General features: G+C 38.8%; 1 protein-coding gene across 6 annotated transcripts in view; it reads right to left on the bottom strand.

The window, feature by feature from the left end:
- Positions 1–2400, bottom strand: part of gulp1a (GULP PTB domain containing engulfment adaptor 1a) — a 71498-nt gene extending 69098 nt beyond the window's left edge. For 2 of the 6 annotated variants that reach the window (XM_027278920.1, XM_027278923.1), the window contains exon 1: positions 2150–2394. The gene's annotated coding sequence lies outside the window, so the exon portion shown is untranslated. Of the gene's footprint in view, positions 1–2149 lie in introns of all 6 variants that reach the window. The other 4 variants (XM_027278924.1, XM_027278912.1, XM_027278933.1 and 1 more) reach the window with 4 other exon arrangements.
- Between the last annotated feature and the right edge of the window lie 16972 nt (positions 2401–19372).

Below are 19372 nucleotides of genomic sequence, written 5' to 3'. Positions count from 1 at the left end.
ATTACTTAAAGCCAGTGACTGAAAACATGTGTGTCAGTAACACATTAACAGTCTGAACCTGTCGCATGTTATTTGCACCAATACTCCCAACACCCTCTCTCTCCTCGGGGCCATAGTCTCAGACTCACAGCTCAGTCTTTTATTCTTTGCGATATTAGCTCTTATTGAACACTGAGGATGGACAAGTATGATGCCTCATCATGTTGCTGTGCGACCAAAGACTTGAAGACTTCGTATACAGATTAAACACATGTTGGACACAAGGCAAAAAATTCCAACATTTCAAACTGTGGTTAACAAGCATAGTGCCCTGGCTGAAATAACGCAACATGCCGAGCTATGACATGAAGTCACCATGCCAAAAGCCTGTGAATAAAAGGAGTGAGAACTGAAGGAAGCTAAGAGGATCAACAATCATTTGACACCAGAGGGACCTGGGATGAACTAAAAATATGTCCTATTCAACTACCACTGCAGTGGTATTTCAAACACATCACCTAAAGCCTGCATCTATATTGTTTGCATTCATTATATTCTCAAACAACAGTGAATTGCAGCCATTTGGCAGGAGATTTTTGACTGCTTCTTGAGCGTTCCCAGCTTCAAAACATTCACAGCAATTCCAATTTTTTTTAAGGATCTGGGACATTGTTAAGCTTCAGGAAGTGCATTATGCTTTAAATGCACCTGGATTGATGGCATTTGGACACAGATTACAGCAGATTTGTTTACAAAAGTCAATACCACACAGCTGATATATTTCAACCACACTCTAATGCTTTGGTGTGCAGAGCACTCATCGGGCACATAAAACACAAGGTGGTGGCCAGGAAGACTGAAAAAGACTAAAACAGGAGAAGTCAATTAATGTATCTGACCTTTGCTTAACTCTGCTTGAAATCCGATCAGCACGACTACCTTGTTATCGTGCTGGCAAACTGCTAGGAGTATAAAAATAAATAAATAAAAGCTGGTAATTTGTAAAAGCCTCATGGATACTTCATGCTGATTTTCACAGCACACCATATAAGCTCACTTAGAGATCCAGCTACTCAATTTCCACTACAAGTGGCTAAAAAACACGCTTGTTGATACGGATGTTACGCCATCCACCTGACTGGAGATGATTAAAATGTACTTAATGTATTTGTGAAATAACGATGTATTGCTGACTTCAACAAGTATGCAAAAAAAAACACACACACACACACACACACACACATCTATTTCACAACCACAGGATATGGGTGACTCCTCTGCCATGAAATGAGAAGTGTGAGACAGGAACCACCAAGTGTTACGGTGGAGATGTTTCTCCATCCTCGTGGTAATGAGTGCATGCATTACTTAAGTTACCTCAAAGCACACAATGGGGAACAATAGTGCAGACAGACAGAGAGAGGGGGTGAAAGGTGAATGTCATTTAATAGATCCGTGTTCATTTTGAAGGTGTCACTCATCATCTCAACGTGCCTCTCCTCGTCTGAGAAAATAAAAGCACGCATGCATTTTTCATATGGAGGCACACACACACACACACACACTGCAAATGTGAGCTAAATATTACCTCAGAAGATATTTTACAAATTGAACCTGAGTCGTGCTTTCTCGTTTCTATTCGTTCTCACTGAACCTCCATCATTAACTACACTGATTCAAATACATGTTACCGTCGCCGAAAAGGGGGAACGACAGCAGCACGAAAAGACGACAACAGGGTCAGAATATGAAGACATTCACCGTGTTTTGTTTTGTTTTTTTACTTCAAAGTGACAACTAGTAAAAGATTTTTCGACCAAGAGAGAGCAGAGAGAAACAAACAGAGACTCGACAGCTCAGAGTCCACCTTGCGCGGACTTGCGCAACAAAGTTTCCCGTTAGGTCAGAAGCGGATTTAACACGGAAACGTACGAACGTAGCGTACTGAAAAAAAACAAAAAAAAACCACGAAAGCACCGGGAGAAGTATTCAACAGCAGCAAAGTCAACTTCGGCATATTTAACACATCGCTAAGGCGAATAACTGCACCGAAAATAAAAAAATGCACAAAAGACTGCCCGGGAAACTCGACAGAAGTCCAAACAGCAGCAGCAGCAGTGAAGGAATCTGGAAACAGACAGGAAAAGACAACAGGACTGTCTTTACTTACACTGGGAGAAGAAGAAGAAGAAAAGAAGAAGTCCGAACAGTCCCGTAGGAAGAACAACAACAAACAGAAAAAAGCAGCCCAAGGTCCTCAGAGCTCCGCAGCCAGAGCTCCACATCCAGCAGTCTTCATTCCCTCTCCTCCTCCTCCTCCTCCTCCTCCTCCTCGGCTCGCCTCCCTCTACAGCTGCTGGAGAAGTTTGTGACGTCAACAAGCACTCAGTCTCTTTGGTCGCAACTTGAATAATACATGGAAAAGGAGGAGGAGGTGGAGGAGGAGGTGGAGGAGGGGGTGACCGGAAAGAATCAGGGAGGCACTGAGGCAGGCCCCGCATCAAGGGGCTCCCCCTTTCACTACAATGGCTATATTAATAAAAACAAAAACTTGTTAAAAGGTGAAATGAAGTCGACGTAATGCCCTTAAAGATTTTAAAATGTGCATGAAAGTGAATCTCAGAAGAAAGTTATGAAGCAGACTCTTTGTGTTTGCTCGGGGTGACCGTAAAAAAAAATATCAAATAATGGTCACCTCAGTTATTTACAGTACCAGAGGCAAAGACAGCAGAGTTCTGCAGCCCAGCTAAAATAATTTAAATCAGTGGTGGAAATAATATTTCATAAATAAATAATAATAATAATAAAGGGCACCGACATGCAGAAAGTTTTGATGCATTTATTGAGTAACAGTTCCAAAGCCTGGTTAAGAGTTCACAGGTTTGATTTTGTGACACAGATATCTGCTACACCACTGGTTTAAAGTTAATGCCGACACTTTCAGGGTGCAATACCATTATTACATTACATTACATTGCATTTAGCAGACGCTTTTATCCAAAGCGACTTACAGAGGAGATACCACTGTCGTGGACCACCGTGTTTCTACAGTCGTCCAGAACTCTAGATAGGATCTTTGGCGTTTTTCATGCTCCTTGTGGTTTCTTCTTTACGCTAGGAAGGCGAGAGTAATGCAAGGTGATTGCAATCCGCAACTCCGCTACTAGATGGCTACTTAAAAGCAACGTTGCTTACAAATTGGTATTTGTATGCAATGTTGTTTTAGAGTGCAATTGCCTCTGTCGGAAGTATGGACAGTTGTACATTTTGTTGTAAATGTATTTCAGTATTTGTTCTGATTACATTACTTATGATCAAAAACTAGCAAGAGACAACGTTGCTAACAGCCAAACATCAAGCAAGTGAAACAACACAAGGCATAGACGCCATATTAGAAATATTAGTCCAAACGGCAAGAAGCCCAGCACGGCGTCTTTCAGCATTTTATTTCAAGCTCTCACCAACGACTAAAAGTCAGTCTTTTTTTTCTGGTAACCTCTTGCTCAGTCACTTTTTTCTCACTTCCTCCGTCAATGTCCCCTTGCAGATTTTTGTCTTCATGGCCCTCTTGTCCAGCCTCCTTTACAGTCATGAAAGCTGTGGCCCATTGCAATGTGACAGCAAGATCGTGAGGTATGCCAAAATCCCTGTAAATGGATTGTGAATAATTGATGGGTTAAAATGAATAATTGTGTTAAAAGCATTTTGCAATATTTCAGACATTTCGGTCCAGTAGTCAAGTAATTGGGGACATGAACCCACCATATGTTTTTGGTGGGAGAGCCCATCCTGATACAAGCATAATCATGATTAGGAGACATTTTTGCCATTTTGGCATCCATCCATCCATGCATTTTCCGTAACCGCTTATCCTTATCAGGGTCATGGGGAGCTGCAGCCGATTCCAGCTGACATTGGACAAGAGGCAGGCTACACCCTGATCAGGTTGCCAGTTCATCACAGAGCTGACACATAAAACAAACAACCATTCACTCTGACATTCACACATATGGACAAAGTCACCAATTAACCTTCATGACTTTGAAGCTGGAGTACCCAGAGAGAACCAGGAACATTCATGCTGTGAAGTGACAGTGTTACTGCACCACCATGCCATCCCCAAGTAGGCATAATACATTTTAAATAAAATTCAGCATTGACCTAAACCATTGTGCGCTGAAAGAAGATATTTAGAGCAGATGTCCCCATGTTTCATTGACTTTTTCGGTACCTCTTTTCACACAAAACTTAAATCCCTAAATCAAGTTTTCTTTAATGATTGCATAGAATAGTGTAATAATGAGAATGAAAATAAAACCTCTGCCAAACGAAGAGGAGTTGAATGTCGTTCAATTGTTCCTGCCCTACAGGAGCCAGCAATGTGCCACAGGGCATCTACTGGAAATGCATGAGAAGAAGAAAAAGAAGAAAACTGTCCCTACAGTCAAGATGGCAGCGAAGATAACATCTCATATTGTGTCTAACTATAGACACTGTAATCTTCAGATGCTCAAGATATTCAAGTTGAGACCAAACTTTGGATGTCAGTTTTTGATTCATACAGTAACCTTATCTTAAGCTTTGCAGTTGTTGATCACTTGCAGCCCATTACAGCCGAGTTAAGGTTTTTATATTCTGAATCAACTTCTGCAACTATTAGTGGTCCTTGAGCATAGTCAGAAATATGCAGAAAAAAAGAAGATACATTTTGAAATGTAGCCTAGGAGACAAAAGTTTTTGAAAACTGGAACTCTCAACACGTAACGTTACCAGTCCACAGCAGCTTTATAATGGTCATATGGTGCTGTGTATTTCTATTTCAGATTTTAGATACAAACTTCAGATGTGTTGTCTGCGTCTGAATGGACCATGCTAAATCCTATGTAGTTTTCACTGCATCTCTGTCACTGGTGACTACTATATTATTATTTTAATGTTAAATTGTAAATAGTAATTGGTAAATAATAAATGTAAATAAAGGTGATCACTCTGATCAACTCTGTATTGATTTGCAGTGATTTGTTCTCTGAAAGGGGACAAGTGGACCCAAATCATAAGAGCAAAATGTGCCCCACAGCATAACAGGGTCACTGGATCCCCTCACTGTAGGGGTCAAACATTTAGGTGCACGTCCACTATAGAGAATATGATAAAAGATGACTCATGATGGTGTTTGCACCACTGAACTCTCAAATGTGCGTTCATCATTGTAACGAGGGGTTTATCCACTGCCCCCCTACTATAATATCCTCTCCACATAATTGTCGACACGCTGTTCTTGCTGATAGTCTGATCACGTTCTGCATTGACATTCTCAATCACCTGAGGAAGAGTTGCTCTCCTGTTTTTCCTTACATATCACACTAATGCACAAGCTGTCAACCATTATTCCTGACCCTATTTAATAAAGTCATTCCTATAGATCTAAATGCAGATGTCACTTTTATCACTGTTCCTACTGAAACACCAGCCAGTTGAGCGGACTGAAGCTCCTGCCATCCATGCCCTAACAATGAGCCATCTTTCTAAGTTACATAAATCTTTTCCACTTGCCATCTTGATACAAAATCAGGATCAAATGGGCCTGCACAAAGCACAATTGGATATCAATTGCTTAATTGTACCATGCAGTGCACCTCTGTGGAAACATCTGCATTCGTTCCACTCATTTATCCACGTTTTCTCTTTCATTTCTCATCCGTCTGGATGTGCAAGTGGTGGCATACCCAACTGAAACAACACAAACCAATCATTATACTGCGGTTGTACAGTACATGAATAATATTTTAAAGAAAATAGATAAATCCTACTTGATTTCATATTTATTCTGTTGTTTTAAAATCTAAACTTCAAAAGGTCTATTTCATTAGATAGATAGGACACTTGATAATAATAACAAGCGATAGCTCCAGGCCTTGTGGAGCAAAAAGACCACTTCCTACAAGGATTAGTGACACATCACATTACAAATAAATCCATTTCTTAATGATTCAAAAGAGAATTATTCTCAAAACAAAATCCAAGTAGGTCAGTCGCTTTATCCGTGATGACCGAGCAATCGGCTTTGCTCTTCCAAATGTATGCTCTTGTTTAAAGCATTGACAAGAAAATTAAGTTTATTTCTGGGCAGGCCAAGTCTGGCTTAGATATTTCACAGAGGATTATAGAGCCTGATCTCAAAGGAGCTGGCAGACAGTCAGATTCAACTGACTTTCCTTGTCTTGAGTTTGCTAATATCACTGAAGAATCACTCCAGGTGCTGCCACAGTATTTACAGTCGCTCCCTCTCTGACCAACTTTAGAGACTCCCTTGATGACATTGCAGATACAGAATGTGCCCCAGGTTCCAGATTTGAGATTTTCCACAATGATGGATTAACCTGTCCATGATGATAAATAATATGAATATCTGAATGATATCTTATAGATAACTTATAATTAGCATTCCTCTCCTTCAGTGGTACAGTCTGGATTTAATCCCCGGTGACATAATCTTAAATCCAAAGCTTATTATCTTATCTGTCTATACCACAGAGCTCAGTTTTTGTCCAAAAACTATACAAGCTTCTAGAAATGTGGCTTGAGATAGAAAAATGCATATGATAAAATGAAAAATGCATATGATATCAAAGTTGAGTGTCTCATTAATCATCCACAAAAACCATTCATATCTATTAGAATACCTAGATAATTTCCCAAAATTGTGAAGGTGTCTCCCTCAGGACTACCAGAACCAGTTCCACGTGTGTTCTTCCTGCTCTGAAAAGTCAAAATGTCTGCTGTGCAATCAGTCCATTAAGCTGGTCTCAGTTCAGTGAAACTTGAAGTCAGAAGGTGATAAATAGAAAGTTAAATAGATGTGAGAACATATCCTTTATTGATTCATTTTGTGTTTTTCTTACACAAAACATAGCAAACTTGCTGCTCGCACATGTGGTGGTTGTTGACTCTGGTTGGCTCACACTCAAAGAGGCAGATTGAGTGAGAGCAGAGAGATTTTCTTTCACATTATTGCCCTAAACCTAACCCTAAATTACATACAAGGCCAGTGGATTTGGGTTTTCACACATCAATGAGTCGGACTGTTGAACTGGGTGAAATATTCCTTCATCACCATGAACCAAGTTTACTGAGTCAATCCCGCTGCCTTAAATGCTCATTGTGTCATTAATTTGCTGCTGAAAATAGTCCCCAACAAATGCACTGTTGGGCTTGGTGCCCATTAGTTGTCTTTCACTGAACCAAGACCAAGGTGAGCTGATATAACTTGGCAGTTATAAAAATTAAAATATTTCCTTTAATTTATGTTATGCCACGTAAAAAATAATAAATCAGGCAGCCTTACTTTGGTCTTGGAATGTATTTAGTGTTGCATTTCTGAAGGGTTCAGTTGAATAACAAGCTATGATCCTTCCGTCTTTGCTGGCTAAAGGGTAATCTCAAAGCAACTAGTCAATTAGTCACTCTTTATTATAATGATAAAAGTATGTCATAGCAGGAAACTCACAGGTGTATTAATGATAGCTGCGCTGCATGATTGTGATATCACCAAGCGTCATTAGATCAGCTAATGATGTCACCCTGCTGCTGCTAAACAATAAAATAAATTAAAAAATCAAATCTCGTCTTGCTTCCAACAATAGATTCCTGGAACAAATTGCTGAGGCAGGCAAATATACCCATGTGCGGTACATTAATAGGCATGTAAATTAAAGATTCAGCTTATTTATAAGTGATAAAGGCTGGTGGCACTTGCGGCCGTGTAATATACTGCTTTAGATCTAGTGATGTAGAAAACTGTGCTGCTGATTTTCAGGGCAAAGCTTAAAAAAAAAAAAACGTCATCCACTTTCTCCCAATTTACTGTTCTTTTCTTCAGCTAGTTTTCCTGTTTCACAGTGCATGGAACAGAAAAATAAGATTTTTCAAAAAGGCTCCCTGCATTAGAGACGCTGTCTCCTCTGTATAATGTCAAAGCCGGCTGATTTTAACTGCATGCTGAACACTTCCAGCTGATTGTTTTTGACATGTTTTGCTGTGTAGTCAGCACCAGCTATTTTCAGGCAAATATTAGAAATCCACACCATCTCCATGCTGCACATTAATTCGTATCTAGTAAGAAATATGAAAGTAGATTTTTTTTCTTTTCCCCAGTTACTTGCAACAGCAGCTTGTTGGAGCTACCTACATTTGCAATCCCAGTCTCAGTCCATAACAGGGGCCTCTTTTCAGAAAATGCTCATCCACCTCAGATCTCTCCATTTCCATCCTGTGAGACGAGGCCACACATAAAGAGCAGAGCTATGGAGAGATCTACATATCCATCATCGTTGCAGCCCATCAGCACGGCCGTCAGGACAGATCACCATTTAAATGATTAATGTAGAATAGTGCACAAGCAGGGAATTGCCATGCTTTGCTTTCAATGCTGTTTAAATGGAGACGATAAGAAAATGATCTGTTTTTGGAATTAAACTGAGAAAATGAGAGCCATAATTGCCAGTATCCACACTATTAGCCAGTGCAACATCAGTGGCATAGCACACCAGTTAAAGTTGTATGGCTTTAATTCAATCTAGTATGCCGGTTCTGTTTCTGCCTCACATCCCTGTCTCTTTGTAGAATGAGCACACTTTTGTTTACCGTTTCTATGTTGCTTAGATCCTTTAAGTTACATGCTTTTTGAGAAACCCATTCAAAGTGTTTCTGTAAGTTCTTCCATTATAATATAGTGGATGGGTAGCTTTCAATACCAATACCAGTCTGTTCATTTCCCAGGTATCGAATATCAGTGTTTTGTCACGCTTTTCTTTATCTCATACATACAATGTTGTGTATTGTGTGTGACATGCACCAGGCATTCATTCTAATGTAACCCACATAAACAATACAATTAATAAGAATAAATAAAAATGAAAAGCAATATTTAAAAAGCGTGGGGTGGGGTGACAAAATAGCGTCTGTATTTGACTATATGGGATGACAATGCATTCCAAAGACTTAAAAAATAAAAAAGTCACAATCACACACAACAAAGGCATGTCCAGTATTATTCTGTAAGATTATTAAAAATGACCAATTATTGCACTGTAGATCTTGTTTCTGAGGTATGTTGTACTAGAAGTACACAGAGTCAACTCTACATTTTATGCACAGGGTATTTCAAATTCAGCTGTCCTGTGATCTGCTGCTGCAATAATTGGATTTGAAATCCATGTGGCAGCATTGTGAGCTAGGGGTTGTTACACTTTGTATATCCGATCTCATGAGAAGATGAGAGTATTGATGTCACATGAAGCAGCCATTAGGGATCTGTGCTTTGGCAGTCTTTAGCCGCTTTGTGTGATGTTATTGGCTAAAAATTCCACCATGATTGCATGCAGTGTCATGCCTTACTCACATCAATTACTTCTTCCTCTCTTTTCTTACGCTGGGTGTTTAGGATCCAGACAGGAGGGTGAGTCTGAAAGCAAATCTGGTGACGTCTATTCACACGATGCATTTCTAAATAGTCACAGCATGGCTATTGTTCAAAAAATGTCTCTAGATATAAATGGATATCACAACAAAAATAAAATATCGCCATGATTAGAATTAATGTCATGCTGGCTTCCTGTGCTGTCTGGAGCAGGTTACAGGTTAGGCTTCACCCTGAGTTGCTGATTGAGAGTTATTTAAATTCGAGCTGGTAATATGAGTCTCTTTATAGACAAATGCAAAGCTACATGCCCAGCCTGGTGGGAAAATCCTAATAGCTTCGCTTGGCAAATAAATGGCCCCTCATGAATCATTAAAGAATGCGGAGTTACACCAGTGGCAGCAGCAAAATAGAAGACTGAGATTTGATGGAAGTGATGATAAACAGCGTCATCACTCTATATTCAACAAGCTTAATTATGAGTACTTGCATTGCATGAACTTTGTTGGCTTTGTGACACAATGCTATCATGTGCTTAAGTAATCATCAGCTATTTTCACTTCTGTTTTTTTTTTTCCCCCTTTTTTTAATGATTTACTGGATCCAACTGAAATGGTCGTGTTTTTCAGACCATTAAGAGCAAGAAAGTTTAATCAATAAGACTGTGTCGAAGCTGTCTATGGTGAGGGAAATGTGCAGTTTAATCTTAAAAAAAAACAAAAAAAAACACATTAGGCAATGAATGGCTTCATGTAAGGCTCCAGACACCAATTTCTTTTCCCACGAGGTCAAAGTCACCTGCTCTAGTTCAAAGCCTAATCATTTTTTTTTTTTTTTTTTTAAAGACAAAGTGCAAATTTTAGAGTGGCCCTTTACTGTGACTAGTCAAAGGCACACCTGTGTTATAGTAATTCTGTTTAATCAGCATCTTTATATGCCATACTTGTCAGAAGGATGGATTATCTTGGCCAAAGTTCTCGCTAACACAGATTTGAACACAGCAAAATTTCAGAGAAATAAATGTGCACAGAAGAAGGCTTAGATATTTTACTTCAACTCTGAACTAAACTATTTCGTGTAATTAGCATTAATGTCTATATCAATCTGATGCTGCAGCTGTTGGATTTTAGTTATTGTATATGCTGCTGGATGTCTTAATCTGTAATAATATAAATTATTGGTTGATTTATAGTATGGACGAATAATATTTATCTAAAGTTGTAATGGGAGTGAGGTTGCACCCAAGAACAGCACAGACAGAGACCAGCGATGGAACAGTTCAACAGTTTATTGACCAAACAGCATCGCAAAAATCCACAGCAGATACACAGGAAATAGTCCACAAATTGAGCCAGACAAGACAGTCCAACTTTCCAGCAAAAACCTCCGGGGAGGGAATCCGACCAAACAGGAGACAGACATGGGGCGAGGAGGCAGAGGAGTCAGGGACAGAAGGCTGGTCAGGTTACCTGGGCAGGGACGACGAGGACGGGTCAGGGACAGGCAGGGTCTACACCAGGGAGGCAACCTGGAAATAAACGCGCTTTGCATGCCGCTAAAGACAATCTGGCAGAGACTGAGAGGAAAGAGTGGGTTTGAATCAGGTGAGGGAACACAGGTGAAGGTGGTTGCACTGATCAGGTGGGAGTGGCTGGCAGGTGGAAAAATACTTGCAGGAAGGATGAAAAACCAGGAGCGGATCATGACATAAGTACCTAGTAACTAAAGCTATCAAATAAAGGTAGGGGAGTAGCATAAATGGAAAGTACCTTAAAAAGTATGAGACTTGAGTAAATGTACTTAGTTACATTACACCACTGCTGCTGCTCCAATCCTATCTCCTAAAAACTGTACAACATTTAATTTGCAACAGCAAATATGTTCTGAATAAAACATAATGTCAATTGGATGACTTTTGTTTTTATCAACATAAAGAGGAAATGTTTTTGGAACATAGCAGTCTACCACAATCTTTCCTGAACCTTAACCAAAGAGCTTTCATTGTCTAAACCATGCTATATTTCACTCACAAAAAATGTTGCCTGTAAACATAACCCAGGCAGCAATTACATTTGTTACTACAGACATAATAAGGAAAACAAATAGTACTATTAATATTACAAATTATTTCTAGGAGAGGTCCTTTCCTGCTAATTAAACAAAAATATCATTTATAATGCCTTCCAAAACTTACAAATCACTGCTGTTTTCTGACTCCACTATGATTTAGTTATTGTTAGGTGTAGGTATAAACATGACATGGTTAATCTTCATGAAAAAAAAACATGAATTGTGTTAAAATAGCTAGTTCCTTAAGGAGGCTGGGGAATGGTCTGGTCATGGTTAAAAAGAAAACCAAAGCTGACTCTGGGAAACAAGAACCATGGTCACCCGAATCAAACTTAGGAACCACATGACACATAACTTCCTTTTGCCCCCAAATGACAGGAGTCATCATCACTATGTGCTACTATGAGACAGATAAAAGTCTGGTGCCAAAACTGGGAGATTTATCTGTAATATACTGTATCTGCTAGTGTTTGTGAAAGGGTTAGACTATTATTTTCTTTCATTTCCTTTGTTATCAAAATGTGTAGCCCTTTAGTCTATCATTATTCTTTCTGTGACAGTTGCTGTTGGTATTTTTCTTATTGTACACCATAAAATTGAACTGTTTCAGAGGAGTTTTATAAGTGTCTCTGAATTTAAACCACCAAAAGGGCATGACTCATTTTCCACTAGTTTTATTTTCCATCTCTGATCATTGTCAGCCAGAACCTAATGTCAGAAAGCAGATTCAGTCCAGGTAGATGTACGAGCTAATTAGCAAAAATGGAAGACCTGAAGTCCTCATTAGGAAAAGTGAGTTTCTCTTCTGCACCCCCAACTCCATTGTCACCCTTGACGCCTTGGTGGTGAATTCTTTTAAGGTTTAGGTTGTTCATACTTCAACTGAGAGTTTCTGGAGTTTCCACTTTGATACATGACCAAATAAGTTATTGTCTACCAGAGCTGCAGCCATAGATTTTCAGTTTTGCTGCATGATGATATCTTTAAAATTAACTAAATTACCCATACTTCCATACCCATATTGACAAATCATAAATAAATAGTAATTATGTTCCCCAGTGCAGTTATGTGTGGTAACACTTTTTAGGAAGAATACCTCTATAGTGTGTTATGGGGGCATTCACAGTGCATTTGTAATGTTTTATGACTTCACTCATAAACTTGTAGAGTGCTCTCTGATGCACTAACAGTCATAAAACATTATAAATGTGACTTATAAGGAATTTCAACTCCAAGGGTGCTTTTGACTAGTTATAAACTAGAGGTTGCCTGACGGGGCTTGTAAAACATTATGACGACATATACTCACTTATACACACACCTTAACAATCAACTGTGCTAAGAACTACAATCAGCAATGATTAAGCATGAATTATTATAGATGCATCAATGTGTATTTCACTTTACAATGCCATCTTATGGCACTGCAGGGACTATTATGGCATACTATGAATTCTTACAGTTGACTGATGAGGTGTGTAGGTGAGTATAGGGAGTCATAATGTATTATAAACCACATTTGTCATGCTCTAGTTTATAGCTAGTCAAGAGCACCCACAAGTTATAATTCATTATAAGTTACACCTATAAGGTTTTATGACTGCTGACATAATTCATCAGAAAGAATGATGTGTTTATGAGTGTAGTCATAAAGCATTATGAATGCATTATAATTCACTATGAATGTCCATAAAGCACTATAGATGTGGTATTCATAGAAAGTGTTACCAATGGTTGTTATTTAATCCAGTGGTATGTATTTAATAGCCTCCATGTTTTATCAAGTAATGAAGATTTACAGGCACCTAAAAAAAGCCATTTGGAGCTGAGCATGAAAGCTTTGAGCATGATTGCAGCCTCGGGCAGCTCAGACCCAGACCCAGAGGGCAGATACAAGTAAATCAAATCTCCATTTGTGAGTCAGTGTGTTCCAGATGTTATTACCCTCATTATTGTGCTCCTTGGTGGAACACAAAAGGGAGCTAGTGAGCCCTATTTTCTGTCTAAAGGTAATAGCCAAAGACAATGTATGAGATGTGGTAAACCTGTGGAAATGGGGTAGTGAATATAAGCATTGTCAGACCGTCCTGTGGCCAAAGGCGAACAATTCTTCTCTTCTTCTCGAAACATTCCCTCCTCCACCTCTCTCATTTAACGTCACCTCTTAAGCTTTTGTTTTAGAATATATTAGACAGGCGGGTTTAAGCTAATCTCATGTTATTTCTCATTGTATCTTTTAAAGAAAAGACTTGTCCCCAATCACCTTTTCTGCTTTCTTTAGTAAGAATCTGCCCTGTTATATTTAAATGACAGATTAGGTCTACATAAATGAGTCATCATTACACATTCAGCAAAAGAAATCAATCAAATTACAAGCCATCTCTCCCAGACTAATTTAGAATACCCATCCCTTTAATTTTAATTGACTCCCTTTACAGACATTGCCAATTTGTGTTCTCGTTATCAGAGGCCTGCAGGCCTGAGACTTGTCAATGTGAAACCATTCTCCAGCAGTCAGCATGATAATCCTGGGAATAAAAACATGAATGTAATAAGTAGATCTAAGATCATCCCAAACATGCAATACATCTAGAGCAGAGATTATGTCGCTGAATGCAGAACAGATTTACTCCCCACCTGTAATGGGGATACAGTGCCGTAATGTCATGTGGGAAAAAGAGGAGACGGTAAAAAAACCTGTTAAACCATAACACTGGCTCTGAGACTTATTCCTTCACATAAAGACATGAAATGAATTGTGTGACCTGTATGTTATTACATGACGCCTTTATAGTGCTGTATTGAGGACTGTGAACATAAACATTTGCTTTATTCACTTTCCACTAGCGCCCAGACAATTCCATAGAAGATATCAGATAATATAGACAGTTTAACTAAAAATAGCTCACAGAGCTGTCACTGAATATCTCTAAACATCCTTGGGACCAGTTTATTTCTTTTATTATCACATTATGATAATAGGAAATTCTTTAAAATTGTATGCGGTAGATTTCAGCCATTTGGCTACTGTGCATGCTGAATCAGATGTTCTGGCGAGCGACGCACCTCTACTAAAAGCGGGCAAGTTGCCTTTAGTAGAGGTGGATTAGAGCAGAGGATTAGAGGAGCTCACTGTCATTTTGCTTCAGTGCATGCACCAGGTTCTGTTTTTGATCCCAACTGCAACAGCTTTGAGTCCTCGCAGCTCTTTGTGGCCACGTGATGCCATTCTAGTGAAGAAATAAACCATCCAGCTGTAACTACAGCCTTAAAGAGCGGCTTATGTTTGGAGAAACCTTTTCAGTATAAACTATTCTCTGGAGCAATGCGGTGAAAAAGTGAGCTAATTGCTGGGGTGAAAAGATATAAACCAGGAAATCTGTTAATAATTGAGAAACTTGCAGTGTCAATTTAAATCCATAAAATCCCCACAGTGAAAAAGGAATGATTCGCTCCAGTGTCTTCCAAGTCAGCCCCCAATTTCATGTTGCATCTCATTCTATTTCTGTGTCTGACATGCTAATGTCAGATAAAATTAATTCAGCGTTGCTAACAACTTAAAACGGCCCCATCTATTTGAATGTGTTTCTATAAAGCTTAGCAATGTATGGATATAAGATGATGCGAAATGTTTGGGGGTTTGCACAGCAAGCTTTATAATGTGAGTGCTAAAGGAGTTAGATATGAGGATCAATACCCCTCACGTATCTGTGTGATAAGTACCGAGCTTCAAGCTATGAGGCGATTAGCTCAGTTTAGCATAAAAAGTGGGAGCAAAGGGAATGGCTCTATCTAAAGTTCAAAAATACACCTACTAGCACTTTTAGAGCTTACTTTTATCTCATTTGTTCAACTTGACACAGACAAAAAAAAAACATATTCTTGATTACATTTACATACTGCAACAATAGCTGCTAGATGGAGTGACTAGCTAAGCTAATCATCTCCTAACTCAAGGTCCACACCCAACATACAGACATGAATGTACGTAAGATGATGCAAAATGTTTTGGGATTTGCCCACAGCTTTAGTACGCTTCAAGATATCAGTGCTAACTTGCCAAGAGTTAGATATGAGGATGCAAGAAGTATGGCACTTCGAGCCAGGAGGCAATTAGCATAGTTTAGTGGAATAAATACTGGAGGCAAAGGGAATGGCTCTATCTAAAGGTAAAAAATACACCTACCAGCACATTTAGAGCTTACTTTTATCTCATATGTTAAACTTTACATGGACGAAAAAACAACATATTTAACATATTTATGCTTACAATTACATGCTGCAACAATAGCTGCTAGGTGGAGTGACTAGCTAAGCTAATTACAACCTGACTTAAGCTCCATACCCAACATACAGACCTGAAAGTGATACTGAAGAAAGCAAATGTGTACATTTCTCAATTTTTGTCAACAGTTTTTAAAAAATATCTATGTAAATCTGGTTTTATATAAGTAATGACTTATACAGACTTTATCTGTAACATGAGCTGTATATAAAGTACAAAAAAATGCATGCATGTTGGTGTCTTTGAGCGTGCACGTGTGTGTGGAATGGGATGTCTTGTTTCTCTTGTCAACAGTGACTGGTTGCCTACTCGTCTCTTGTGAACTATGTCTCCTTTGTGGTAGTAAAGCCCAGGATTCATGGCATGCTGGATAGGAATTGCCGTGACCGCTGTCAGAGGCATTAAAATCAAACCTTGCACAGGAGGTTGAAGGTGGCTTTAAACACAACAAAAGGTCTGGCTGCAGTTCCAGCGTACAGTAGCATAATATCTTTGGAGAGAACACATTGTGTAAATCAGTTTTTTACCCTTTCTCATAAACATGTCTCAAAGGTCTGGCTGCATACTCAAAAGGCCACGAAGGGACTGTGGGGGCATTTCGAATGTAGCCTTTTCTTTCTCTAATGTGGAAAATATGTAGGACGAAAAACTTTAATATTGCTCTACCTCTATAGCGCTTTGCTATACTATGCTACTTCTCTATGGTATACTAGAGAATAAAGAACTGAATCCTGAAGGGCATCATAGTTCATTGCCTTACGAGCTACCGCTGTTCTGCTCAGTCTTTCAGTGTCCACTTAAGCTATTTTAACACTGCAGTTACCATGACTTTTTCTGAACTGAACTCAGCCATAATGTATGAAATATGTTTCTGCATGACTTGATTTGTCTAACAAGGTCATGTCTTGAGCCCAGCGGTGACTCTGAAGTTGATTTATCCACATGTACAGTCACAGATCCATCGGTCAAACCATTAAAGCTGGCTTGAAGCATCACCGCTTGTTGCTTGTGTAACGAATCCAAAACCCCGCTACGAAATAAAATAATTGAATCCACGCTGGATATATTATTCAAGTGTGTGTTGTCGCTGATTCATTATCCAGCTCTGTGCACCAACAGGATGTATGAGAACAGAAGATCAAAAGGCACAAAGAGATGAGTTTTCATCTTGGTAATGGTGAGTAGCTGTTACAAATTCAATGTCCATGTGTGTGTCTGTGTCTGTGTGTGTGTGTGTGTGTGTGCTGCAGACTCCTGCATGGTTTATCTTTGCCCAGGAAAGCTTTAAATAAAATATAAGAGTGTGAAGCTTATAGATGTAGGCATCCATAGAATCAATCATTTAAGACACAACATTTAGCACTCAGCTGTGAGGTCCATCACAGAGGAGAGGTTTACACTTTCAATAAAATCAGCCAGACTTTATACATGTATTAATGAGTGTTAGTTACTCTTAATCAGTGTTACATATACGATGTACGTTTATGATGTTTTGGATTTTTTTCCATATGGAATGTGCACATTATCTACAGTCAGCATTTAGAATCTTACTGACCAATGATAGATAGAAAGATAAACCGAGTCAGATTAATTAATACACGTCAGTGTCAGATAGCCGTTACCATGGATTATGCTGGTTTCAATCTAAAATTGTAAAATAGCAGTAAAAAATAGCAAATAGAAACATGTAAGACTGAGGTTTTTAGAAATTCTCGTCCATGATGGCTCCAGTGAAACAACGCAGGGTCACCCATCAGAAAAGTTAACCAGGTGTGCTGCCCCCAAGTGGTCAAAGAAGATACATTAACATACTGTAACAACAGGTGAATATTACAATATCATATTTGAATTTTACATTAAAATACTGTATTTATTACAGTAGTATTGTATCCGTTACTGTAGAAAGAACAACAATACAATACAACAATATGGTGATTATGTATATTACTGTAAAATAATTATTACATATATCTGAGAATCTACTGCAATTATTAGCCAGTAATTTACTGTAATAGCACATTCATATGTTTTACAGTGTAACAAAAAATTATAATAAAGAGGGGCTAAAGTGGAATGTGGCAGACGGGGAGATCATGTCACACAACACTGAAACACAACACATGATAAAAACACTAAACACGACCACAACTTAACTCCATTCTTGTCGTTACCTTCGCACTGGGAGGCGTAGTTGTTTTATTACAATGAAAATGTCCAGTGTATCATTGAGGATGCTCAATGATGCTTTTCCTTATTTACACTGCACTTGTAGTTTGCTGAACAGGGAATGCCATGTTAATTATAAAGATAATATATGTTGCAATGGGATAATGGGAATTGTTGAAATGAAATATTGCTTGTTAATCTTGTAAATTAAAGTTATGACATGCAAATTCTGATGAAGTAAAACCCCTATGCATGCATTAATGAGAGCAGTGTGTGTGTATACTCAACCATCTCAGGCAGATAATGAGAATTTTCTACAGGCACAGTTATAAATTTGGGTCTGCTGACCATTAAAAGGAATAAATGTGTCTATGTGTCCATAGGTGTTTGTGTTTTTTAGACTGTATGGAAACATTCAAAATGTAAATGAATGTCCATGTGTGGATGGGAGACTGTTGTGAACCTTCACCACGCAGGATGGCACCCACATGCACACACAACACATGGTACTGGAAATCCCATTAAAAAATGGGTCCGCTGATAAGAGAGATGAGTACACGGTGCTCCAAGTGATTCCTAATTTCACACATCAACATTTTTGTCCTTTCAGGCCAAAGATGTGGCGAGGCGGGAGTGTAGTTGGAAAGTGAAGAGAGCTGCATATGCAACACAACAAATCCTATTTAGTTTAAAAAAAGGAACAGTGCGCACTGAAACTCTGCAGCTGACTGCAAAACATATCGCACCAAAATAAAATACTGCCAAGATTCTCCCTCCTACCACCTAGCTGCTGCTTCAGGTCCATAATCTGCAAAGTGGGAGAGGATTGCAGATGGTTTGTTCCTCCATCATCATTGTTCACAACAAACTGTCCCAAACATAAAATCATAGCCAAGGCACAGCACTGGAGCCATAAATGCTGTTTGCTGTGCTGTGGGCGATGCTGCCTGATGTCTGGCTTGTCTTTTGTGGATGAGATGTGTGCTGTGTTATCTGCGCTTTGAATTATGGTGATTATTTTGTATTTTTAAGTCCTTTCTTCCCCCAACATTTCTATGATGTACAACCCTGGAAATGTGTGTGTCCTGTTTTCTAAATATTGCAGTAGACACCTGTTTATATAAAACCATAGATTATATTCATCCATTCAATGCCACAAGGAAATGACACATTGTTTATGTGTAAAAACAGTTTTTTGTCCACTACAGGAAGAACTCTAAAACAACTCACTCATCACTTATCACACTCATGTTTGAGATGTCATAGCCTATAATAAGTTGTTATGGCCGCATGTGCAAACTTTTTTTTTTTCCTTTTTTCACAACCAGCAGTAACAGAGCAACAGCATTGAGTCATGTTGAGTGTAAGTCCAATAGTCACCCTCCTTTTTATCTCTATTTTGGTCTCCATTGAGGTTAAAAATGTATCATTCTGCATTTGGTGCTGAGTACGTG

The sequence above is a fragment of the Larimichthys crocea genome, chromosome I, assembly GCF_000972845.2.
Source record: "Larimichthys crocea isolate SSNF chromosome I, L_crocea_2.0, whole genome shotgun sequence".
NCBI lineage: Eukaryota > Metazoa > Chordata > Actinopteri > Sciaenidae > Larimichthys > Larimichthys crocea.
This window is presented reverse-complemented; position numbering and strand designations above follow the sequence as displayed.